This window comes from Myodes glareolus, chromosome 14 (assembly GCF_982192425.1).
Source record: "Myodes glareolus chromosome 14, mMyoGla1.1, whole genome shotgun sequence".
NCBI classification, from domain to species: Eukaryota; Metazoa; Chordata; class Mammalia; order Rodentia; family Cricetidae; genus Myodes; species Myodes glareolus.
This window is the reverse complement of record NC_142039.1, coordinates 2,183,426-2,210,478: the sequence shown is the minus strand read 5'-3', so window position 1 is coordinate 2,210,478 and position 27,053 is coordinate 2,183,426. Positions and strand designations below refer to the sequence as shown.

At 45.0% G+C, this 27,053-nt stretch overlaps 1 long non-coding RNA gene across 1 annotated transcript; it reads left to right on the top strand.

Annotated features, from left to right (window-relative positions):
* The first annotated feature begins 1,438 nt into the window (after positions 1-1,438).
* LOC146891887 (uncharacterized) lies at positions 1,439-27,045 on the top strand. Its single transcript, XR_015734922.1, has 3 exons — positions 1,439-1,827; positions 4,866-5,074; positions 25,889-27,045. It is a non-coding gene; the product is annotated as an uncharacterized LOC146891887 (long non-coding RNA).
* Positions 27,046-27,053: the final 8 nt, after the last annotated feature.

Genomic DNA, 27,053 nt, shown 5'->3' with positions numbered 1-27,053 from the left:
GTGGACAGTGGAAGCCTGTGTGTGGGTCGTTCTGCAGGCCGCGGTCGGGCGCTCTACCCCCTGAGCCGTCTCTCCGGTTGAGAAGAACAATTATTATCCTTATTTTTTTCTTCCCCTTAGAAACTTAGGAAAGTTACTTGAAAAGTAGGGTGATGGCTATTATAGAGTCCCGGTTAGCATGTGAGGTCTACTTCCTGCTCTCAAACTCTGCCAAGCCCACAAGCCTGGGTCAGGACATTCCCTAGCACACAGCAGGAGGAAGCTCAGCTGACTCACATTCGCTTCCAGCCAGGGAGTCTCTATATCTCTTTTTATACTTATTCCACTGGCTCTATAGCCCAGGCTAGCGTGGAGCTTGAAGTGCTGCTTTCCCCTGTGTGCTGATATTGCAGGCCCATGTCACTGTGCTAGACCCCTTAAAACACCTGCTGGAAGAGACATGCCCGGTGTCAGCACAGGCAGAGAGAGCCTACGCTTCCCTCAGCAGCACCCAGCTTTGCACCCCTGTTTTGTCCCCGAGGACTTCCCTCAACAGCACCCAGCTTTGCACCTCTGTTTTGTCCCCGAGGACGTCCCTCAGCAGCACCCAGCTTTGCACCCCTGTTTTGTCCCCGAGGACTTCCCTCAGCAGCACCCAGCTTTGCACCCCTGTTTTGTCCCCGAGGACTTCCCTCAGCAGCACCCAGCTTTGCACCCCTGTTTTGTCCCCGAGGACTTTCTCTTAGAATTCACTGCTTCTGTTAGGAACATACACTATCTTTTGGGTACTGAATGTAATTAGTTCAGTTTGAATATCAACCACGCCTCCACCCTTTCACAGCTGTTCTGTAATATGTGGTTCTGGAAACAAAAGTTTAAAAGAGACAAAATGGTACAACACATTTTGCTCTCAACTTATAGACCAAAAATGAAAGAAATGGTCCTCTTTGATGAGACACGTTGCTAGCTCCAAGCACGCTGGGTGGAACTGTGCATTATATCCCGTCTTGCCCTGGTGCCTGTCGTCGTTCCAATAGTACCACCCATGAGCTCACACTCTTGCAATGCTCATAGCCTGAACCGTTGTATCCATTCCGTTCACCCTGCTCACCTTTATGGATTGATGCCATCTGCTGGAAAAACAGGCTTGGCTACCAGATGGTGGTTTTGAAATTTGTGTAGTGAAGTAGTCCTCTTTGAGGAAAAAATGTGTTTATTCCTCCCATGGATGCCCTAGGGTTCTAAAGTGAGGGGTTTTCTGCTGTTTCACTCAGGGAAGTATTTATCAGGTTCAGGTGCTGAATAGATGACAGACATATTTTCTTTAAAGACTACAGGAAAGTAATACTTAAGAAAAAGTTGGACCATGATTTTATGTAACTGTGATCCTAAAATGAAAATGACAGAATAAAACAGAGCTGAAAGCCTTCTGCTACCTTGCATTTTGTGAGAAAAAAAAATCCTGCTGCTAAATTCAATAATAGCACACTTGGGTTCTTGAGCACTCTTCGGGCATATTGGTTTGTAAACTGATGTTTATTTGTGTTCAACATTGAACATTTTTCAAAGTGACAAGATAAGCATAAGTCTAATGCAAGGAGCAATTTCTCTTTCGTAAGTTGTCACAAAATTTGCTGGCACTGTCACCGTTCTTTCCAGTCAGTAAAAAGAGAGCAGGTGCGAGCTGCTCAAGGTTGTCACCACTCGCCTGGAAACAGAAGACGGAAGATACGACAGAATGAGCGTGGCATAGTGCACCTGCCTGTCATCCTAGCACCGGGAGCCTAAGGCTGGAGGACTGGAAGTTGGAAACCAGTCTAGACTAAATATCCAGACGCTATTTCAAAGGTATAATAAAATTGGTAGTTACTAAATGCAGTGAATGATTCTTGGTTGAACCATTATCTATCAAAAAAGCAAAACAAAAAAAGACACCTGGAAAAATTTGGCTAAGAACTACATAGTGGCTACTATTTATGTGTATATGTGTCTGGAGGTAGGGTATGTACAACTGTAGGTGTGTGTGTACCTGGAGGTGGGTTAGTGCAGTTATAGGTGTGTGTGTGCCTGGAGGTGGGTTAGTACAGTTGTAGGTGTGTGTGTGTGTGTGTATGTGCGCGTGTGCGCACGCCTGGAGATGGGTTAGTACAACTATAGGTGTGTGTATACCTCGAGGTGTGTAGTACAGTTGTAGGGGTGTGTGTGTGTGTGTGTGTGTGTGTGTGTGTGTGCGCGCGCGCCTGGAGGGGGGTTAGTACAGCTGTAGGTGTGTGTGTATGTGTGCCTGGAGGGAGGTTAGTACAGCTGTAGGTCTGTGTGTGCCTGGAGGGGGGTTAGTACAGCTGTAGGTGTGTGTGTGCCTGGAGGTGGGTTAGTACAGCTGTAGGTGTGTGTGTGTGTGTGTGTGTGTGTGTGTGTGTGTGCCTGGAGGGGGGTTAGTACAACTGTAGGTGTGTGTGTGCCTGGAGGTGGGTTAGTACAGCTGTAGGTGTGTGTGTGTGTGTGTGTGTGTGTGTGTGTGCCTGGAGGGGGGTTAGTACAGCTGTAGGTGTGTGTGTGTGTGTGTGTGCCTGGAGGGGGGTTAGTACAACTGTAGGTGTGTGTGTGTCTGGAGGTGGGTTAGTACAGCTGTAGGTGTGTGTGTGTGTGTGTGTGTGCCTGGAGGGGGGTTAGTACAACTGTAGGTGTGTGTGTGTCTGGAGGTGGGTTAGTACAGCTGTAGGTGTGTGTGTGTGTGTGTGTGCCTGGAGGTGGGTTAGTACAGCTGTAGGTGTGTGTGTGTGTGTGTGTGTGTGTGTGTGTGTGTGTGCCTGGAGGTGGGTTAGTATGTCCGTGTGGAAACAGCAGCCTTGCTGTTGTTCTCAGCTACGATCCTCCTGGTTTTTTGAGATAGGATCTCTCACTTGGCCTTGAGCTCACCGATTAGTCTCTTCTGGCTAGCCAGAAAGCCCCTGGGACTGCCTGTCTGCCTCCCCAGCACTGGGATCACAAACTGTACCATCACAACTGGCATTTTTATATAGACACTAGGAATCGAACCTGACCCCTCATGCTTGCAAGGCAAGCACTTTCTTGGCTGAGCTATCACCCCAGCCCTATATTAGTTAGTGTTGTTGTATCAGTATTATATAATGCTTCCTAGGTAGACTGCTGGTGTGGCTTTATAAGAGAATGTTCCCTCCTTGAAGATGCAAAATAATCTTTTTTTTCAATTGATTGAAAATTTAAAAAGGAAATAAAGTATTTGTGGCAAAATATTAAAACTTAGTGAATCCAGAGAAAGACTATATGCATAATCACTGGTCAGTGTTTTAATATTTGACATAAGGCCAGGCGTGGTGGCATACACATTTAATCCCAGCACTCAAGAATTTTGAGGCCAACCTAGACTACATAGTCAGTCTCAGGCTAACCAGAGTTTATATTATGAGACCCTGTCTCACATAAACAAAAATAAATAAAATACAATTTCATAGAATCTTCACATTTTTGTTCTAACTAAACGGTTGTGATGACCAGGCTTAGAAGCACATGCCTATAATCCCAATGTGTAGGAACTGAGCTGATGCTGGCCTAGACTGCTTAGGAAGATGCTGCCTCAGAAAGAAGAGAAAGGGACAAAAAAGTTTCAGGAAAGAAAAATCATTGTGAACTTAGTGGTCTTTGGAAAGTTCTCAAGAATGGTGCACACATATTGCAGTTACTTATAGGCTGGTGGTGCAGTTCAGTGCTAGAATACATAGCAAAAATGAGGTCTATTTTCAGTCCTTAGAATCCCAAAAAGTACCACTAATGTGGATGACAAACGAACCCAATCATGCTCTAACTATGGACCCATTACTGTATTGCCAGTTGGCAGATTATGAGGGAGGTCACTTAGTCAGATCAAAGAGCATCAGGTAGTTTCTGATTCCAGCCATGATGAGACAAGACTTGAGTTTACATCTGACCTTAACTAAGAAGTTGAACATGTATGAAGCCCAAGTTTCTACACAGTGAGCAGCATTTACTCAGGACAGTGTTCCCTGGAAGAAAAGCAAATGAGATGAGACCTACCCTGGTCCCAGCATACTCTCTAAAAAGGAGATTTGGCTCATGGTGAGAAAAACATAAATAGGATCTCCTGGTTTCCCTGTGTTGAGAAAATGGAGTTTAAAATGACTGAGTTGGAGTGAATACAATTAGAATCTGTAGTACACAACCAGGTACATCCCTGTAATCCCAACACCAAGGAAGCAGAGGCAGATGGATGGATTTCTACAAATTCAAGGCTAATTGGGTCTACACTGTGAGTTCCAGGCCAGCCAGGGTACATAGTGATACCCTGTCTCAAAACCAAATGAAAGAGTAGAGTCTGTGGTACTCAGGTGTGTTTGCTGCGTCTGTGGTACTCAGGTGTGTTTGCTGCATCTGTGGTACTCAGGTGTGTTTGCTGCGTCTGTGGTACTCAGGTGTGTTTGCTGCGTCTGTGGTACTCAGGTGTGTTTGCTGCATCTGCTGGTACTCAGGTGTGTTTGCTGCGTCTGTGGTACTCAGGTGTGTTTACTGCGTCTGTGGTACTCAGGTGTGTTTACTGCGTCTGTGGTACTCAGGTGTGTTTACTGCGTCTGTGGTACTCAGGTGTGTTTGCTGCGTCTGTGGTACTCAGGTGTGTTTGCTGCGTCTGTGGTACTCAGGTGTGTTTGCTGCGTCTGTGGTACTCAGGTGTGTTCGCTGCGTCTGCACTGCTGGGACCCAAACGCCGCACGGAAACAGCTGAGCGAGGGAGAGCTGTACTGTGGCTCTCGGTTTCAAGGGGTTTTAGTCCCTCATGATGGGGACGACACGCAAGCAGCGCATCAGTCCCTGGCTGCAGGAACTTATGGCAAATTCTCTTCACATCACAGTGGACCAGGAGGGCCAGGAATCACCTCCCAAGGCCAGCCCCAGGGACCTACTTACATCAGCGAGGTCCCACTTCCTGAAGGACCAGGGAAGCAGCCATCCAGATTGCACAGAAAAGCCAGACAAGCTGTGAAAACTGTCCCAAGATGTTCCCAAAGGCTCCACAGACTCTGAATATCACCAGCTGAAAGCCAGCTATTGAAAACATGAGGTGTGTATTTCAGATTTAAACCATAAAATCTGTCCCTGACCCCCCAAAGACTCATGGGCACCACATAATGCAGAAAGCATTTAATCCAACTTTAAAAGTCTCTAGGCCTTAACAGTACCAACTTAAATAAGTGCCAAGTCTATACTAATACCAAGGCATTTTTTCTTTTTAAAATTTACTTAACCTATTTATTTTATGTGCATTGGTGTGAAGGTGTCAGATCCCCTGGAACTGGAGTTACAGACAGTTGTGAGCTGCCATGTGAGTATTGGGAATTGAACCCAGGTCCTCTGGAAGAACAGACAGTACTTTTAACCACTGAACCATCTCTCCAGACCCAAATAATTTTTTTAAAAAAGACAAAGTCTCTCTACATAGCACTGGCTGTCCTGGAACTCACTACATAGATGTAGACCAGGCTGGCCTCAAATTCACAGGCCTGCCTCTCCTCCTGAGTACTAGGATAAAGTTGTTTTCCACCACCTGGAGGCACAAGACAATCTTTCAATTTGAGTCCCTATGAAATAATTTAGAAGGTTACATACATCTGATATATAATGGGATTATGAAACATCCCTACTGAAAAGGGAGGGAACCAACATTTGACTGAAACTAACAGACATACATTTAACTCTGCAGCGCATGCCTAGTATTAAGTGAACTCCAACGGGCATGGGCAATTTCACCTCCTTGACCCTGCCGTTTGTAGCCCACATGACTCTTTTCTTGGACTGGCTTTCCTTGCAGGCATCTGCAACATTATAGAACCTCCAGTATAACTTAGGCCTCCCTCTTGCTCCACACACTGCCTGTCAGGAGCACCCTGCCAGGAACCCAACATTGTCACACACTACCTGTTCTCATGAGCTTCTCTCTGGAATCCTGGAAGAAGCCTCCATGATCCTGTAACTCTTGCTAGGGCCTCATGGAGAAGAGCTGCAGCGCCTTCTGGTTGCCAGTGTGGAATGTGTGGAAGCCCAGCGGCATGCAGTGGAGGCAGTCGGCCTCAAGCCTTTGTGAGGGCATTCTTCACAGTTTATCCACGGAGAGAACCCTAGTGACTGCTAGTTCCTCAAGGCCACATGTCAGTGCTGCTGCCCCAAAGGTTAAATTCCGGCGTGGACTTAGAGCAGACTGAATCCAGCACAGCACACTTCTCCAAAGAGGCCACAGGACGCACCACGGATGCTTCCTGTTAGATAGAAGCTATCATTTCGTGTAGAGCAAATGCAGGAAGTGAGGTCACAAGGGTGGCCCTCTGTCATGCTCCTTTGCCTGAAATGCTCCAGGGTGTGACTGGCTGATTCTCTATAACTTCTTTGGGCACGTCTTGGAATTTTATACCCTGATAACGTATGCTAAGTTAGCAGTCTTCAGATGCGAATGATGCTCGTGGGTTATTTTCCTCTGCAGTGAAAGGCCTCTCACTCTTTTTCTGTCTGTCTGTCTCTCTCTTTGTGTGTGTGTGTGTATAATATATGTATAGTATATATATTATATTTTGACTTTGACACACACACACACATATATGTCAAAGTCTCACTGTGTAGATCTGGCTGTCCCAGAACCCACAATATAGACCAGTCTGGCCTCAAGAGACCCTCTGGCTTCTGCCTCCTGAGTGCTAGGATTAAAAGCATGCGCCACCACACCTGACTATATTCTTTTATTTTAAAAACTCATTTTTTGTAAAGATCTATTTATTTTTACTTACGTTTATGAGAATTTTGCTGACATGTGTGTCTGTGCATGCAGTGCCCACAACAATTACTTGCGATCATTGTGCAGTTTTTCAAGGCATCTGTGGCATGTTCAGAGTGGCTGTTATTGGTCCCAGGGTCGTCTTACTGGATGTTCACTTAAGGGGCCTTTTACTTAAAGCAGTCCAGACAGCAAAGGAGAGTTCGGCAGTTGCTGATTAGGGAGCTGAATTGCTCTCCAACATCATTTTTAGTTTACAGAACATTAGGAGTGCAGTAATCCTTTGTAAGAACATAGTGTTAGGATCCAGTCACGCAGGTCATGGAATCTGCATCCTATTACCACAGATACCTGACAGGAACTGTACTGAGACACTGTGAGTCCCCGGTGATCCGGCTGCTCAGTGCCAGGATCTCTCATCTGGATGATGAGTTTACACCAAAGCCACACTTCCAGTTCCCAGTCCCTTTCCTTGCCTTCAGACTGGGAACCAGGGATCCCGGCTACAGGCTGCCACCATAAAGCCTGCCAATGCTGCCACAGGGCTCTGATTTCTCTCTTCAGAGATGCAGTACACTGTTGCCTGTCTGTCTGTCCAAGGCATTTTAAACCTTTTCGTGGGGTGTGTATATTCTATGGTGTTCTGCTTGCTTGTTTGTATTTTGAGAGAGGCTCTTATGCAGCCCAGGCTGGCCCTGAACTCACTCTATAGCTGAGGGTGAACTTGAACTCTTGATGCTCTGACTTCCACCTCTTGAGCACAAGCTTTACAAGTATGTTCCACCAACCCAGCTGTTTTCTGGGTCTGTGTCTTCAATTTTCGTGTTAAAGACATTGGCCCCTCTTTATTGTCCTTCCTTCCCCTGATGCCTCTCCCAGCTATCTCAGGCTATAGTACTCACCTTTGTTTTCATGTGACCCTCAGTGAGCGGCCAAACCGTGCTGCTGTCTCCATTAGCATCTGAGTTGGATGGGCCATGCTCATTTGGGCACTGTAACATTGCATGCACATTTTCTGCTCTCTTCTCTGGTCTTCCCTCTGAGGAAGAAGCCAGAAGTTAGGATTTTCTCTGGATCATTCGAGAAGTTAATGGGGACATAATTCCACATGCTTTCCTATCTGCTTTTGTCATTTTGTTTGTATTGTTTGAGATAGGATCTGAAATGGCCTAGACTGACCTCAAATTTCCCATGCTGACAAGGATGGTGGGACTCTGGTCCTCATGTCCTCCTCCTGGATTCTAAGCATCTAACAACACACCAGGCTTCTCCCTGCTTTGATGGAGTTACTTGTGACTTTGTACTCTCGCCCAGATGCTCTTGCATCTTTGACTGTCCGTCTGTCTGGAGACTGTCTCCTTGGGGGAGCTGTCCTTCAGGCCTCCCATCCCATCCTTTCACTCACATCCCACCCGACATTATTTTAAAATTTGGTACATGTTCTTTTAGAAAGAGTACATGCTGCTAACTTGGATGCAGCTGGGAACTTAACTGCTTCAGTTACCAATAAATCACTGAGTCAGGGTATTATAGCAAGTTCACAATAATAATGTGAATGGTGGCTTCGTGTTAAGTAAACGTGAAGGAAGCCCAAGGGAGCAGACCTGTAGGTTCTATGCCCACTTCTTTGTCTAGGCTGCTGTCTGTGCTCATGGAGCCTCCGGAGGGCGGACGCTGGTTCCAGACAAGAGCTCTTATTTCAGCTCTTCTATTGTTTAACCAACCGAGGCCTGATTGTTAAGGTGTGGATAGCACAACTCTGATCTCATGGATCTGAGGATTTACTAACTTCCTTAAACTAGTCCCTGGCAGAGTACATGCTATTAATGTACAGGTCGTTGTTAGAAATCACAGAGGAAAAAATACTTATCACTCCAATCATCAATTGTAAAGAGAGCTTATTTCTTTTGTTATTTGAAACAGAGTCTACTGTAACCCAAGCTGACTTCAGACTTGTTGGGTAGCCAAATATGGCCTCAACTCCTGATTCCCCCAGCCTCTGTCTCACAAAGGCATGCACCACCACATTTAGCCTAAAAAATTAATTATATCTGGGGAAGAAATTTTGAAAATGTATTTTGAGCCCAGCACTCAGGAGGCAGAGGCAGGCAGATGTTTAACGTTGTGACCAATCTGATGGATATAGTGAGTTTCAGGCTAGCCAGAGCTACACAGGGAGACCCTGCCTCCAAAGAAATAATGGAGTTTGAGAAGTTATTCTTGCTCTTTTGTCACAAATTCTTTACTTTCCATTTGTATTAGCAGAGAATATTAATAGTATAATAGGATATCAGGGGAAATATGTGCAACTGATTATGTACTTAAAAGATAATTCTAACTTAGCTTACTTTGCTTAGTATCATTTAACAGACTGGATTATCCAAAAACTGTGTGGGAGGAAAGTGTAAGAATGGGTCATTTGGTGTTAAAAATGGACTGCACTCTGGCAAGTGTTAATAAGTGTTGGCATGCATTGGGCATTCCCTGAGTGACAGACACTGCTCTGAGCACTCGCAAATCTCTTTGAACTCTGACATCACAGGCAGAAGCAGGTGCTATAACCATTTCCCTCCGACAGATGAAGAAACTGAGGCCTTGAGTGGATAAACAACTTGCCCAAAATTATGTAACTCATCACCTGTGGCTCAGTGAGCAGGAATTTCACATGATTAGGAAGAATGTCATTTATTTCAAAGAAGCTCGCTTTGAAGGAATTTAGATATGATGTATTTTAATGGCAAGAATATTGGTGCCAATCTAATTTCAAGTGGCAGTTTTCTTCTTCTTCTTCTTCTTCTTCTTCTTCTTCTTCTTCTTCTTCTTCTTCTTCTTCTTCTTCTTCTTCTTCTACTTTTCCCTCTTTCTTTTGAAGACAGAGCCTCACTACGCAGACATATAACTGACAGAGATCCATGTGCCTCTGCCTACCGAGTGCTAGAATTAAAGGCGTGTGTAAACATGCCAACTAGATGCTACTTTTCTATTTACTTATTTTTATTTACGTTTTATGTGTGCGAGTATTCACCTGTGTGTGCATGGTGCCTGCAGAGACCCGAAAAGGGCATCAGATTCCCTGGAACTGGAATTGTGGGCAGTTGTGAGCCACCGTGTTGGTGCTGGGAACCAAACCCAGGTCCTCTGCAAGAACAGAACCTGCGAGCCACCTCTTTAGCCCCATAGATAGTATTTTCCTTAAAGCTTAAACTGCATGAAGAAAATGAGTGTAGGATTATTTTAAAACATGTGTTTTTATATTACACAATCACCTCCACTATAGTTAATAGCATCAAGATAACAAGACATTTCTCTTCCTTGTTTAAAGATCGTCTCCTTTGAGTCTTGGTTTAGTAATAGTACAAAAATTGATTGAGCTGTCTTTAAAAAAATTCTTTGCCTATAGTTGCTTGTTATGAATTTTGACTTTCTATCTATATGGCTATGTGAGAGGAGTTTCCAACTAACACATTATCCTCCCCTACCTTCTGCGCAAGGATATTGGGCCATGTCTGAAGATGTTTTTTACACACACAACGTGGAGAAGCAAGGTGGCACTCACATTTAACAGACTGAAGCCAGCAATTCCTCTAAACACAAGGCAGTTCACAAAACAGAGAATATCAGTAGCACCAAGTCTCAGAAGCACTGGGGTATGTGCATTTCCACAACGTAGTGGTAGAAAGGAAATCTTACAAGATACCTTGTTTTTAAATACAAATACTGATTTTTAAAATATTTATTTTTAGTTTATGTATATAAGTGTTTATGTACCTGCACGTGTGTATGGGCACCAAATGTATATCTGGTACCTGTGGAGGTCAGAAGAGGACATTGGATCCCCTGGGACTGGCGATACAGGTGGTTGTGAGCTGTCGTGTGGGTGCTGGGAACGGAACCCAGATCCTCTGACAGAGCAGCGACTGCTCTTAGTTATTGATTAGGTCTCTCTCCAGCCTCTGACTGTTCGTTGTTGTTTTGTTTTTTGAGACAGAGTTTCTCTGTTTAACAGACCCAGCTGTCCTGGAACTTAGTCAGAGGACCAGGCTGACCTCAGATTCAGAGATCTGCCTGCTCTGCCTCCTGAGTGCTGGAAATAAAGGTGTGTGCTACCACCACCCAGCCGTCTGATTATTATTTCTTTAGAACAGGACTTCATGTGTCCCACACTGGCCTCAAACTCGCTAGCTATGCAGCTAAGGGCGACCTTAACTTCTGATCCTCCTCCCAAGTTCTAGGGTTACAGGCTTGTGCCACCATGCCATTTATGTGATATTGGGCATGGAGCCCAGGGCTTTGCATATGCTAGACAAGCACTCTATCAGTTGAGTGACATCCGTGGCATCAAATACCGTTTATTGTTTAATTACGATGATTGATTACAGACATTATCAGTAATAAGTTCCTACTGTGCACTCAGAAGCTCTCTGCCAGATGCCAGCATGAAACTTACTATAGCTCTCCAAAAAGACCAGAACAGCAGCTTTTAATTACATCTCTGTGTGTGTGTGTGTGCACGTGTGTCTGTGTGTTCATGTGTGTCCGTGTGTGTGTGTGTGTGTGCAAGACAGAGAGCGAGGGAGACAGAGAAAGTCTGTGGAAGCCACAGTGCACAGGTGGAGGTCAGAGCACAGCTTTCAGGAGTCAGCTATCTCCACACCACCTGGATCTTGGGGATCCGTCTCAGGTCATCATAAGTGTTGGGATGTGCCTTTGTCTGCTGAGTTACCTCACTGGTCCTCGTTAATATTTTATTAGCCTAAGCTAGGCTGCTTCAAAGCATATTTTCATTTTAAAAGAAGGGCAAGAAGTCAGCTGCCAACTGGTTTATGATTCAAGTATAAAATTAAAGGAAAATAAATTAGATAAAATAGGAAAACAGTTGTTGTAGGAGACCACTTGTTTATTCCCGGCTGCCCAGACTCAAAATAACCACACAGAAACTGTATTAATTAAATTACCGCTTGGCCTATTAGCTCTAGCTTCTTAATGACTAGCTCTTACATCTTAATTTAACACATTTCTATTAATCTGTGTATTGTGGCTGTAGCTTACCAGCAAGATTCCATCCTACATCTGTCTCTGGTGGGGCTGTATGGCTTCTGACTCTGCCTTCTTTCTCCCAGGATTCAGTTTAGTTTTCCCCACCTAGCTCACAGATCAAGCCAACTTCTTTATTCATTAACCAATAAAAGCAACACATATACAGAAGGACTTCCCACACCAAGTAGTCATCCACCTAAGGTTGTTGGAAATGTTCAAGAGAGCAAACCACTGAGGCGTTTTGCTGTGTTCCTTAGTGGGTAAAGTTCCCAGGAGTCATTGCTCTTCCTTAAAGTATGTGTCTTTAGAATGAAATGGAACATTGCACCTGAAGCTCCTGCCAATCTTACTTGTCCTGTTTAGAGACAGTCCAGTTGTCATTCATAGCATGGCAGAGTTTACCTTATACAACAGAGAGGTATAGGGCTGAGAAGGAGATTCAGTGCTGTTCTTCTGACAAACTGAGTTCTGTTCCCAGCACCCAGCTCAGGTGACTCACAGCCACCTATATGTTCAGTTCCAACGCCCTCTTCTGACCTCTCTCTCTCTCTCTCTCTCTCTCTCTCTCTCACACACACACACACACACACACACACACTTTTTTCTTTTTGTGACAGGGTCTCTCTATGTAGTTCTGGGTGCTGGGTGACCTGGAAATCTCTATGTAAACTAGGCTGGCTTCAAACTGACAGAAATCAGCCCAACTCCACCTCCTGAGTGTTGATATTAAAAGTGTGTACCACCCTATCAGGCCTTAAATCTTTTTTAAAAAGTTAAGAGAAATTCAGTCAGCATCCCAGAAGCATTCCAGACTGGGCAGGGCTTCCTTTGGATTAGGAAGTATGTATTCAGAAGTTCCTTATTAAAGTTCAAGAGGGCAGGAGCAAGGGAGAGGGAAGAGTTTTGTCGTGCTTGCTTCCCTTGGGAATTACAGTAGTTGAGGTGGAGAGAGAGAAGGAAGGACAAACAGCTCACACGACATACAGCTGGGTCAGGTGTGGTGACTCATCCTGGAATCCCAGCACTCAAGAGACAGAGGCAGGGGGATTGCTGCAAGTTTGAGGCCAGCCTGGTCTACATTGTGAATTCCAGACCAACCAGGGCTACAGAGCAAGATCTTGTCTCAAAAAATAAACAGAACAACAGCAAAAACAGCACACACTTTAACAAACTGAAGAACAACAGTTTAGATACGGAAAGGGGGACAGGGAAAGTCAGGGAGGTTCTAAGCCGCATGCTGGATTGCAGGAGATGCTCATTACTTACTGCTAGTGCACAGACACGCAAATGTTTTATTTTTAGACTGTTAGCATGTCCTATTTACATATTTACATGTTTTTAATGTGTGTGTGGTACTTGGATGAAATCTAAGATGTGTGTGTGTGTATAATTATTTCCTTACTTGCTTATTATACTTAGCATATGCATCTTGCTATATGACCCAGGGTGACCTTGATTTTTCTGGGTCAAGTGATCTCTTGTCTCAGCCTCCTATGTAGCTGAGATATTTGCCCAATTTCAGTTTTCTTGCTGAGGGGAAAAGGTAACAGTAATGTCCCGAGTAGATTGACATACAAACTTCATAAACAAAGTGCTGGAGCTGGAAACAAGGAGACACTGTCCCAGAAGAAAGCTTAGATTAACCATGATGGAGTCCCAGACAGCTGACTCCTTGCCCAGTTAAGTTTTCTGTCTGTTTCCTTGAGTAGCTTCCCGTGGTCTAATGCACTGCAGGACATTCCAGTGTCACCTTACAGGACACGGCAGTGTGGCTCTGTTCAGTGGTGGGAAGGGTTTCTCTCCAGGAACTAAATGATGAGCTTGTTGGCTTGACAGTTTATTCCTCAGCACTGTTTCCAAAATCTGCAACAAAATCTGCTGAAAAGATTATTCTCAATATAAAGCTAAGTGCAAATGTGTCTAAACAGTCTGGAACCTGGCAAAAGGAAAACTCCAAACACACACTTGTGTGTGTGCGTGCATGTGTGTGTATCAGAGAACAATTTGCAGAATTTCTCTCCTTCCATTGTGTGAGTCCTAGGGATCAAACTCAGGTTTGGCAGTAAGCACCCGCTGACTGCCTTAGTGACTCCAAACACACACTTTTAACAAAACCACTTTGTTGCTGCTTCTCTTGGTCTAGTGGTTGAGGATATTGCTGATGACACACTGGATTTAAGCAAAGCAAAGTCAGAACTTGAGAATAGAGAAATGTTTAAGTTCTAGACAAGTTTAAGGACAGCCCTTAATAAACACTCAGAATCAGCAGTGGTGATTATTAACCCTCTTTTTCTTTGTTTGTGTGGAGGGGATGCTTTTGTTGTTTGTTTGTTTTGCCCTTTTTTTTTCCCTTAGTTTTATCGAGACAGGGTTTCTCTGTGTAGCTTGCAACCTGTCCTGGAACTCATTCTGTAGACCAAGCTGGCCTCAAACTCACAGAGATCCACCTGCCTCTGCCTCCCATGTGCTGAGATTAGAAGCATGCACCACCACTCTTTTTCTATGTTTTATATAGTATTTCACTGCAAACTTTTCTATTTGTTCATTTTGGGGTAGAACTCTTATTGTATTGACCAGGCTGGCCTCAATCTCATGGGTTCAAGCAATGTGTCTGTCCTAGTGTCTCCAGCAGCTGGGAATACCTTGCTGCCTCTGTGTTTCTGTCCTGACAGTCTAGGGAAATGTCATAAACACCCCGAGGACCTGAGGTGTCTCCGCTGCTGTACAGGGATGGAAGGTGCAGGATGGACACACTGTGCACTCTGCATTCCCACCCTTAGGGCTGAGTGAGGAGCCAATGCAGGAGAGATGCTGGGGTAGGAAGCCCTGGGAAGGTCTGGGAGGAGATAATACTGCCGACCAGACAGGGTGGAGGGGAGTGATATTCCAAATTGACCTGAAAACAGTAACAAGAGCCCAGAGTGTAAATAACTGCCCGTGGTTTCAGAAGACTCCACTTCCAGTCAAGGTTGAGTGACCAGGATCAGTTTTAGTCTTCCATCTGAAATGGGAGAATTTCTAAAACCACAGATTCAGACGCTGCACACTGGGAGTGGAGGATAGGAATTATGGGGGTACATTAGGAGGTACAAGAGATTATTGTAGTTTACTACCTGGAGAGAGCTCCCATGGTACAAGTTAGAGTGGGGGGGGGGGACATCATGGAGTTTGTGTACCTTCACAGGCCTTGGTACCTTGAATTTACATGGCAAGAATAGGCAAGGAGAGAGCTGGGCAGAGCATTTCACAGATGGGAAGAGCTCCTTAATCCTAGCCACTGCTGTGGACATCAGTGGCAGACCCTTCTGGAGGCTGCAGGAGCAAAGTGCCAGGTGAGAGCAGGGCTTTAACCGGGCCTGTGAAGCACAGGGCATCATGGGAAATACCCAAAGAGCATTGCCTCCAGAGCATGGGAAAGCCAGCTCTAGAATAAAGTCTGTGTTCCTCTTGTCTACCAAAGCTTTAAAAAGTGTTTGCAAATGTTGAACTGCTTCTATGTAATAGAAAGTCAGGCAGAGGTTTGCAGGACTAGAAGGCTCCCAACATGTGAGGAGGGGACCCCGCCGTGCCGAAGGTGTATTAGTTGTCTTTCTGTGACTGTGCTGGAGTTCTCTGACAAAAGCAATGGCAGTTTCGTAGACCAATCTCATGGTGGGGAAGTCAAGGCAGCAGCACTGTGAGGCCTGAGACAGCAGGATCCCATTGTGTCCACGGCAAGGAAGCAGAGAAGGTGGGTGCTGGGAATCACCTCACATTCTTCTGTTCCCTCAGTCCAGGACCCAGAACATGGCCTGTGGCTGCCCACATCCACCATGGATCTTCTCACCTCCATTAACCTACCCTAGAAACTCCCTCCCAGACGTCCCCAAAGGCTTGTTTCCATGGAGATTCTGACAAACTTAACCTTCACATTTCCTGCATGTAGGCATGAATTCAGGAAAATACAATAAAAATTAGAAAAAAAATCAATCAGTAGAAATGACACATAATAAGTTTGACAAAGGTAGGATTAATAGAATGAAACATTAATACAGTTTTTTTTTTATGAAAGTAACTCATGCCTGCCAAGGACTGTATGTGTTGTTGTTAACTGGCTCATAGTCACCAATCTTTAATTTGGTAACTGATAAGATAGGCATCTTTCCACATGGTTTTGACTGTCCATGTAAGTTTCTATCCACACTGTATATGTACTTTTATCTTCCTTTCTCTCTCTCTCATGTGTGTATGTGTGTTACATGTGTGTATGTGTGTATATGTATGTATGTGTGTTACATATGTGTGTGTCTTCCTTGCTTTTCCTCCACTTCCTTCTTTTTCTCTTCTACTTTTTAAAAAAGATTTATTTATTTATTATGTATACAACATTCTCCCTCCATGTATGCCCACATGCCATAGGAAGGTGCCAGATCTCATTACAGATGGTTGTGAGCCACCATGTGATTGCTGGGAATTGAACTCAGGACCTCTGGAAGAGCAGCCAGTGCTCTTAACCACTAAGTCATCTCTCCAGCCCCATACAGTTATTTAACTATGTTTTGTATGCTTAAAGTCTAAAGGGAAAAATGATTATGTAAGGCAGAGAAGTAGAAGTTATAAAAGACATTAATTTCTAGATTAATTAGAATACAATACTTGCCACGTGGTGGTGGCACACGCCTTTAATCCCAGCACTCAGGAGGCAGAAGTAAGCGGATCTCTGTGAGTTGAAACCCACCTAGACTACCGAGTGAGTTCCAAGACAAGAGAAACCTTGTTCTGAAAAATAAAAAACGCAATACTTACTGTGAAAAACATACTAGGAAATTAACAGCAGATTAGACACAGCAGAAGAAATGAAAAAAAAAAAGGCTGAATACGTGGACATAGGCTGTCCAAAATGAGCACAAGGAGGGAACCATGTTGAAAAACAAAGAAGCCAGTGCTAAGCTGCGAGACTTCATGTGGCACATGCTATGCGTTAATCAGTTGTGAGGTACTGTGATAAAATACTTGAGACAGCTGCTATGGAGAAGAGAATTATTTAGTTGACAGTTTTGAAGGTTTGCATGCAAGATGGGGCAGCCCCATTGCTTCGGGCCTATGGTGAGGACAGAAGGAAGTAATGATGGTAGCAGTTGTCAAACAGAAACAAGAGAGACTGGCGTCCCCCATTCCCTGTCAAGGCTGCCCAGGAACCGAGAAGCCGCTACTGGATCCCACCTCCTCAAGTTCAGTACCTCCTGGAAACTGAGCTTTTAAAATAAACTAAATAAAATAAAATTTCACTTATCATCAGGTGTGGAGCACATGCGTGCCGTGGAGCATGTGCGGAGGTCAGAGGACAGCTCTGTAGAGTGGGGTCTCTCTTTCCACTTGTATGTGGGTTCTGGGAATCAAACTCAGGTTGTCAGGCTCGCCCACAGAATCACCCACCCAGACCTAAGTATATGAACTTTAAAACCTGAAAAATCCATGGCACAGGGATAGGGGATAGAGCTTAAATGGTCCAGCACTTGTCTATCGAGCATAAGACTCTGAATCTTATCTCCAGCACCAGATAAACTGCAAGATCACATCCTGCACCCAGGATGGAGGATGGTGTAGTCTGTGTGTCTATCTTGACCATTGCTGGGCTGGATTGATGTGTCTGTGTGTCTATCTTGACCATTGCTGGACCAGTGAGTTTTGTCCTTAGGATATGGAATCAAGAAGACCTTTGATCTTTGTTGTTGTTTTCTTGAAATGTTAGGGTGCAAACCTAGGTTCTTACTCATGCTAGACAGATGCTCTACCACTAAGCTACACCCCCAGACAAGCATTTTAAATTTAAAACCCAGAGAAAAGCAAGCTAGTTTCACATGGCGTGGTGAAGCAGTAGGTGAAAATATTCATGTTCTCTACCATACAGATTGAGAATCAGAAGGAATGTCTGTATGGGAGTGGAGTGAGGTAAACTCAGAGACAAGTAGACACAGAGCCTGGAGAGACAGATCTGAAGGAGTTCTGGGTCTTGACTGCACTTGCTTCCCGCTTGCCCCCGTGGTGTTCAACTTCTCCTTATATTCTGTGACATGTTGGTGTTTGTCACATACATGCAAAGGCCTAACCTTATTATTGATGAAGCATTTGATTTGGGTGATGTGAAGTGTGGAGGACCCGCCACCTCTTGGCATGGATTGTCCATCAGAAGGGTGAGCAGCGGCTTGGAGAATGGCTGCTGTTTAGTTCTCTGCATTTACAATGCGATCTGTGGGACTGTGAGACAAACATGCCAAAGCAAGTAACCTTACCTCTCCAGCTGGGAAATAGATGAAGAGCTCAGGGCCCTACTAGTCCCCTTCAAAGGACCCTTATAATCTAAGATACATAAACATGGAGGAGAAAAACAATAATAATGATTAGAAAAAAATCAATCAATAGAAACACCCAAGAAATGAAACACACTTTTAATTTGAAAAAAGATGGAGTTAATTGACCAAGACATCAATAAAGTTGTTGGAACTACCACATAAAGAAGGGGGGAAACTAAAGATGTGATCTGGGGACAAAAACACATTAAAGAGGCAAAATCAGAAAGGTCCAGGGCTGAGATGTAGCTCAGTTGACAGAGTACTGTCTGGAATGCATGAAGGCCTGGGTTCAGTCCCAGCATAAAATCTAGTCTGGTGGTGCATGCTTGTTGGTGGTGCACGGCTGCTGGTGGTACACACCTGCTGGTGGTACACACCTGCTGGTGGTGCACGCCTGTTGGTGGTACACACCTGCTGATGGTGCACACCTGCTGGTGGTACACACCTGCTGGTGGTGCACGCCTGTTGGTGGTGCTCACCTGTTGGTGTTGCTTACCTGCTGGTGGTACTCACCTACTGGTGGTACATGCCTGTTGGTGGTGCACGCATGCTGGTGGTACACACCTGCTGGTGGGACATGCCTATTGGTGTTACACGCCTGCAGCCCCAGTGCTTGGGAGGGAGAAACACAAGGGTGGGAGGTTTGAGGTCACTAAAGTCCACAGTGAGTTTGAGGCCAGCGTGGGCTATATGAGACCCTGTCTTCAAACAAACAAACAAGATCCAGAGAAAGTATTGGAGAAGGAATGTCTGTTTTCCCAGGCATGGTATGGAGGAAACCTAGGAAAAGAAAATTTTGCAGAAAAAGAAAATTGGGGCAGGTGAGGTGACTGATCCTCACAGTCCACAGTGGAAAGAGGGAGCCAGCTCCACCAAGTTTCCCTCTAACCTCTACCAAGCACTAAGATACAACTGAGCTTGTGTGTGTGTTCATACACACAGAATCAGACACTCAGACACATTGTGACATACACACAATAAATACACATCTTTAAAGAGAGGAGGGAAATTGACAGCAGTACAGATCCCTGAGGATCTAGAACATTCCTGACCTCTGATCATAAGCCACCAGCTGCCCACGCTTCTCACACTGCTTCCTTTTTTCCTGCCTGTATTTACCACTCATGAATCAATATTTCTGTTTCTTACCTCACCTTGCTAATTTCTCTACATTATTTGACTTTAACTCTTCAGTGTCCTGTAGTAGCCGAGGGGTTTGGTAGATCAACAAGGGAGGAAGGAAGCACTTAACCCTTCTCCCCAGAGTCAGGGCAGGAGTGAGAAAAGAGTGTATGGTGTCAGTAAGAGAGAGCTGAGCAGAATGGGTCTCTTAATGCCTGTTTTGGAGACACATGCACTCATGGGAAGAAATCTGTGAATGGTGTCTGTTTAGATTTTCAAAAGGCCTTTCACAAAGTTCCACACAGAAGCCTGTTTTAGATGTGGAGTCATCGTGGTTGGATGGGGACTGGGTGATGCAGGAGGAAGTTGCTTAGGGACAAGAAACAATGGTTTAGGATAAAAGAGCTTCTTGGAGGACTGACCGTGAGCCCTGGCATCTCCCTCCCTGCTTTTATGAACTATTTGGAGGAAGGGAAGGCAGAATGGCAGCAAGCTCTTCTGATTAGGAAAAGCCTACACATACAGGGCTCACCCAGGTGGACAGAAAATATTGAGCCAGTCTTCATGTGGGCAAAATAATGTGCTGGGCGAGCTTTGGGGAAACAATCTAAGTTATACTCAGAAGGTTCATTAGTCCACTCGACAGTGGTTAACGGGGTACCGTGTGACTGAACACTGCTATATAATGAAGACAGCAAGATTAGGAGCACAATAGGAAATCGAGATTTGATTTGCTAGGTGTTAAATTGCTAAGACTTAGACATTGTAAATATACTCATTGTGCTTAGATGATTTTACAAAAGGCTGGTGTGGTTTCAAAAAGGGAAGCAAGAATGAGGAGACACACCCCTGACATCTGGGTACATTAGTCAGGGCCACTTTTGTTTCATGAAGTCAATATTCCAAGCCAAATATGGTGGCACATGTCTGTCACCCCAGCACTTGGACACTAAGACAGGCTTGAAAGGTCAAACCTAGACTTGACCAGATAACAAGTCTTGTTTCAAGAAATATCAACAAAATGAAAAACACTTGACTCTTTTTTACAACGTTAGACGAGTTTCAGACTTGACAGGGGACAGAAAGACGGGACGTTGTCTGCCAGCCCACCTCTCGGTTTTGCTGGCTTTTGTTTGCTTTCCTTCTAGAACTTCTTTCCCACAGGAACAAATGTGGCCTGTGTGAAAGTATGGAAACTGGGGACGTATCTAGTGTCCTGTGTCCCACAGACCCTGAGACAGCAGATGCTCTTCCTTCTCCCGCACCACCAGGGAGTCCCACATGAAGGAAACAGGATTTGGAATGCCCCATCCCTGAAACACTCACTTAGGCCAGACAAAGTGAAATATTGTTCTCATCCAGGTCAAGAACAACGACATTCCTGCTCTACAAGCCAAGATGGGTAGAGCTGTCAGCTAGCCTACCTGGATCTGCAAAGCCAGGAGTCATTTCCCAAATAGATGGGAGCGGAGAGAAAACTGTTCACACCCTATAAAACCGTCATAGGTCAATGCCCCTGGGGTAAGCAGCTACTGTGACAAGTGCTCTTGAGTGCCATTTTCTCGTATTCGGACTTTTGTATGATCCCCTCTTTTCCAGTGTGGGCTGGATTGGTGTCTAAAGATCCGGCAGAACCAATGGTATGTCCCTTTTGAGATTAGATTATAAAAAAACTATAGACTCCATTTGTGACGGGTATTTTTATATGCTCTAGCTTTCTCTGGAATATTTACTGGAGAAAGCCAGCTACAGTGTTGTAAGTTAATTCTGTAGAGGCTCATGATAGTGATCTTGGAATCAGCTTTTCTGAAACTAATGATAATCAAGTGTGTGAACATGGGCCACGGCCATCTACCCAGTCCGAACTTCTGCTGAGATGTGGAGCAGGCTGCCAGCTTGTAGGAAACCTTCCAAGAGACCTAGAGTCCCAGGGGTGCTATTCCCATTGTCCTGATCCACACACACTGAGAAATCAGTGTTGTAGAATATTTCTTTACACGCTATGTGAAGATATATCACTGTGATTGGTTTAATAAACAGCTAAACGGACCAGACAGTGGTGGCTCACACCTTTAATCCCAGCACTCGGAAGGCAGAGGCAGGTGGGTGGATCTCAGTGAGTTTGAGGCTAACCTGATCTACAAAGTGAATTCTAGGATGGCCAGGACTGTTACACAGAGAAACCATGTCTCAAAAAAAAAAAAAAACCAGAACAAATCAAACACAAACACAAAAACCAACCAACCAACAAACAAACAAGCAAAAGCTAAACGGCCAATAGCTAGGCAGGATATTTGGGACAAAGAGAATGCTGAGAAGGAGGAGGCTGAGCTGCCAGCTGGGTTTGGAAGGAGCACAACACGCAGGAGATGCGGCAACAGCCATGAGCCACGTGGCAGCGCATAGATTAATAGAAATGGGTTAATTTTAAATTATGAGAGCTAGTTAGAAACAAGTCTAAGCTATCAACTGAGCTTTCATAATTAGTAAGAAGTCTCCATGTCATGATTTGGAAGCTGGCTGGTAGGACAGAGAAAGACTAAGTATAACTTAGTCTTATTTTTATAGGTCACTAAGTTTGGGGGCAGTTTGTTATATAGCAACATTTAATCAATACACTGAATGACACAATAAAGCAATACTTGTATGGCTTTTTCTAAACTTTAATTTTAACTGACACATAAAACATTAAAAATATATACAAGTTCACAGGGTATCATGTAATTTTTTAAAAGTGTGTGTGTGTCCGTGTGTGTATGTATGTGTGCGTGTGCACATGTGCAGATCCTGAGAAGTCCAGAAGAGGGCTTTGAATCTCCTGAAGCTGGAACTACCTGATGTGGTGCTGGGAACCAGACTCAGTCTTCTTCAAGAGCAGTATGTGCTCTTAACCCCTGAGACGTTTCCCCAGGAGGGACTAGGGAGATGGCTCAGCCATAAGAACATTTGTTGAGGACCTGGGTTTGGTTCTCAGCACCCACATAGTGGCATGTGGTGTACAGACATGCAGGCCAAACACCTATACATGTAAAATAAAAATGAACCCCTTTTGAGCCAGGATTTTTCTGGATAGCCCTAGCTGCCCTTACTCTGTAGACAAGGCTGGCCTTGAACTCAGAGATCTTTTGCTTTTGCTTCCTGAGTGCAGGGATTAAAGGCATGCATACCCATCATCCAGCTGAATTTTTTGTTGTTGTTGTTAAGGAAAGAACTATTTGGGAAGAGGAAGAGGCCATATGGAGGTGGGAGGGAGGACGAGGGAAGTAATATGGTGTTAAACATGATCAAAGTGTATTTATATGTGTATAAAATGTCATAATGAGACTGATTGCTTTATAAACTGAATATGTGCTACCAAGGGAAAGAGGAAACCCAATTGTCTTTGAAACCCATCCTTTCTCTGATGGTGGTTTCACAACAGGATAGCGACTGTTTTTGCGTTTCTGGGCACAAACTCCAGGCTGCTGTGAGGGGAGCCAGAGTACACGCTAGAGCCAAGGGCGGAACAGAAATGCCACTTGCCCTGCCCAAAATGTTCATGCCTGACTGCTGTTTTCAGAGATTTCTGAAGTATTTTAAAGCGTATCTTATTTCTATGTATGTATGTTTTGGAGGGGGGCTACCCACAGAAGCCAGAATAAGATGTTGGGTCCCTGGCACTGGAGTTGCAGATGATTGTGAGCCACCTGCCGTGGGTGCTGGGAAGCAAACCTGGGTCCTCTGGAAGAGCAGGAAGTGCTCTTAACCTCTGAATTGTGCCACTGACATCATTTTTACTTACCTATAACTCTGAGTGGGATTTTTCTATCCTGATTGCCCCTATAATTTAGAAAATTTTAATTAGGAACTAATTACCATTCCTCCCATCACCACAGGACTCATTGCTGCTGCTGATTGCTGTCTCCCCATGTGATGGGCAGCTCACAACATGTTCTGCTAATTACACAGCCCAGGGAACAATGCCACATGCAGTCACTTCTGCAAGACGTAACTGTGTCCAGACAGGCAATGGGCTTGATATAGAACCAAAAACAGGCTTTCGCTTTTGGTAGGTTCCAGCACTCCTTGTAAGGAGTTGGAAACAGGGCTCTTTAGTTAGCATCTGCTGAAATCCAGGGAGTAGAATCCACAGCCACTCATTCCATAGAGCTTACATGTGTGAATGGAGAGGAAACAGAACTGGCGTGTCATCTTCTCTCTGGCTCCTGAGCCCACCCGGTGCCAAGGTGGAAAAGGGGTGCTTTCATTTGGCATCACAAAGCTGAGGTTCGTGCTCGGGCCACTGGCAGAGAGAGAATAACTGTGATGGAGAATTAGCCTACTTAGCACAAATGACAGCTGTGTATCGCAGAGACGCCCTCAAGGGGAGAACTGTTCTAGTACAGAAAGGACAAGATACTAACAGGTTACAGAGCGGCATAAAACCATCTAGAAGGCAAATCAGTAGAGCAAATATGTTTATAAAATACCTAATAAGGGTCTGGAGAGATGGCTCAGAGGTTAAGAGCACTGACTGTTCTTCCAGAGGTCCTGAGTTCAATTCCCAGCAACCACATGGTGGCTCATAGCCATCTATAATGAGATTTGGTGCCCTCTTCTGGTATGCAAGCATACATGGAAGGAATGTTGTATACATAATAAATGAATAAATCTTTTTAAAAATAAAATAAAACAAAATGCCTAATAACACAATAGAGACTGAGGCCAGAGTTATTAGAACTTTTCCTAACCTGTAGATATAAAATTGGGGTTTTGCTTCTTTTTTCTCTGCTGGGATGGTATCTAGAAGTGTTTACATGGTATAATATTTGATGTGTGTACTGGCTAGTTTTGTGTCAACTTGACAAAAGCTAGAGTCATCTGAAAAGAGGAAACCTCAATTGAGAAAAATGCCTCTAAAGATCCACCTGTAGGGCATTTTCCTGATTAGTGATTGATGGGGGAGGGCCCAGCCCAACGTGGATAGTGCCACTCCTGGGCTGGTAGTCCTCGGTTCTGTCAGAAAGCAGGCTGAACAAGTCATGAGGTACAAGCCAGTAAGCAGCACCCCTCCCTGGCCTCTGCATCATCTTCTGCCTCCAAGTTCCTGTCCTGATTTCCTTTGATGACAAACCATGATCTGGAAGTATAAACCAATATTAAAAAAAAACCAAAAAACAAAAAACCCTTTCCTTCCCAAGTTGCTTTTGGTCATGGTGTTTTATCACAGCCACAATGACCCTGACTAAGACAACACACCACTGAAGACAGTCAGAAGCTGGGCTCCTGGGAGGTCACTGGACATGAGGGCTCTCACCTCCTCAGTGGAGAGTAGCTCAGTGAGTTGGGGAAGGGCTTCGCTGTAAGGGGAATTTTCTCACCACCTTCTGGCCATTCTGAGGTGAACAGTTGGCTCCACCACACATTCATGCTAGAATGTTCTGCCTCACCATAGTCAGAACCAACAGGGCTAAGTGACCATGTACTGAAGTGTCTGGAACCATGACTCCATAAGCCTCCCTCCTTCACTTGTCTTAGTAATTCCGTCCCTCACACTGTGCTGCGAGAGCCGAGCTCCTTCAGCAGTTTCATAAGATGAAAAGCATGTGTCTGTGGGACCAGCAGTACCCTGTGCACTAACCACATCTGTGACGAGACCAAGCAGGCTCTGTTCCTGGAGGGACAGAAAGCGGTCAGCGAGGTGTTAGAGGCACACGCACAGCCAGGGGGTACATCTAAAAATGAAGCTGGCATGATGGTTTAGCTGGTAAAGGCACTTGCTGCCAAACCTAAGTTCCCACAAGTTGTCTCCTGACCTCCACACATGCACCGTGTGCCCCCTCCCCCCGTACACGCACCCATGCGCCAAAGAAGTGGAAAACAATTAAACAGGAGAGAAGCTGGGAAGATGGCTCAGGGCACAAACACTTGCCACACAAGGACTAGAACTTGGGTCTCAGCACCCATAGAAAGGGTGGATGTAATGGCCCATTTGCAGTTCCAGTATGGAGGAGAAAATTGCCAGAATAAGGTGGCTAGCCAGACTAGCCCGATGGGTTTGTGAGAAACCTGCCTCAAAGTATAATGTCGAGAGTGACCAGGCTCATTCATACACATGTGAATACACACACACATACACACATATGCAAAAAAGTCTTCTGCATGTGTGTTTGTGTGTGTGTGTGGTGTTTGACATGGGGGGTATGTGTGGTCAGGTCCATAGCCTAGAAGTATTGGTATTGGATGCCTTCTTGAACTGTACTGCATCTTACATTGAAGACAAGGTCTCTCGTAAAACCTGCAACTCTCCAATTTTTTGCTCTGGAGATGTGTCTGTCCTCTTCCCTTCTCCCAATACCGAAGTTACAGGTGTGCAACAACGCAATCATGCGGATGTTAATCTAAACCTGGTCCTCATGCCCGCAGAGCCAGCATTTCTCCACAGAGCATCTCTCCAGCCCAAGGTTCAAGTAAGTAAATGAAATCAGAATCTGTTATGCTGTGCGTATGCACCTCAAGCACTGGAAACCCAATTTCTGGCACTGTAGAGCTGAGAGGAAGCACACAGTGTGTGTGTGGGGGGAAGGGTGTTTTATTCTCAAGGGCTCTGCCTTCATAAATTGATCATGTGTTTGTTCTAAAGGTGAGTCTGGCCTGCCCTGCTCTGATCTGCAGTCTGACCACGTGATGCCTTCCATCATGTTATGGCACAGCAAGAAGACCCTCCCCAAAGAGATGTCCAGTCTTGGATGATTTCAAGGGGAGAAGAATAGCGTGGGAAATCATGAAGTGGTTTACAATAAAGAAATGCTGTAACTCCATTCAAAACTACAATGCCTTTAATCCCAGCATTCCGGAGTTCGAGGTCAGAGCAAGTTCCAGAACAGCCAAGTCTACACTGAGAAACACTGTCTCTAAAAACAAAATAAAACAAGACAAAAACCCCTCAATGCCAATGAAGTACTAACTAACAGCACAGGAGAGAGGGTGCCTGAACTGGCCATCTACTGTAATCAAATTGGTGACTATTCTAATTGTCATGCTGATGGAAGCAGATGCACAAATCCACAGCCAAGCACTGGGCCCAGCTCTGGAAGTCCTCCTGAAGAACCAGAGGAGGAATTGTCCGAGCCAGGGAGAGTCCCGGTCATGACAGAGGAACCCACAGAGTCAGCTGACCTGAGCTTGTGGGAGCACATGGACTCTGGACCAACAGTTAGGAAGCCTGCATGGCCTCTGCATGTGTGTGACAGTTGTGTAGCTTGGTCTGTTTGTAAGGTTCCTAGCAGTGAGGTCAAGATCTGTCCTTGGCGCTTATCTGGCTTTTGGGAAGCTGTTGCCCTGCTGGATTAACCTTGCTGCAGGGGAGGAGTTCAGTCCTACCTCAACCTGCTGTGCAGCGCTTTATTCCAGACCTGGGAGGCCTGCCCCTTTCTGAATGGAAACTGAGGAGGAGAGGGTGGACAGGAGCTGAAGTGGGGGAATGCAATGAGAGGACGGAGATGGAAATATGGTTGGTAAGTAAAATAAAGGGAACGGATGTTAATTCAAAAAAAGGAAAGTGCTAGTTGTAAAGATACTAAATACAAATAGCCCAATTTTAGAAAAACCATAGAATATACTTGTAGTTTGGGCTTTTAACTTACTTTTCTCCCCACCCCACCCCTTTTATTGAGATAGGGTCTGTCTATATAGCTCTGGCTGTCTGGAGCTTTTAATGTAGACCAGTCTGGTCTTGAACTCACAGAGATCCTCTTGCCTCTGTGTCCTGAGTGCTGGGATTAAAGGCATGTGCCACCATGCCTGGC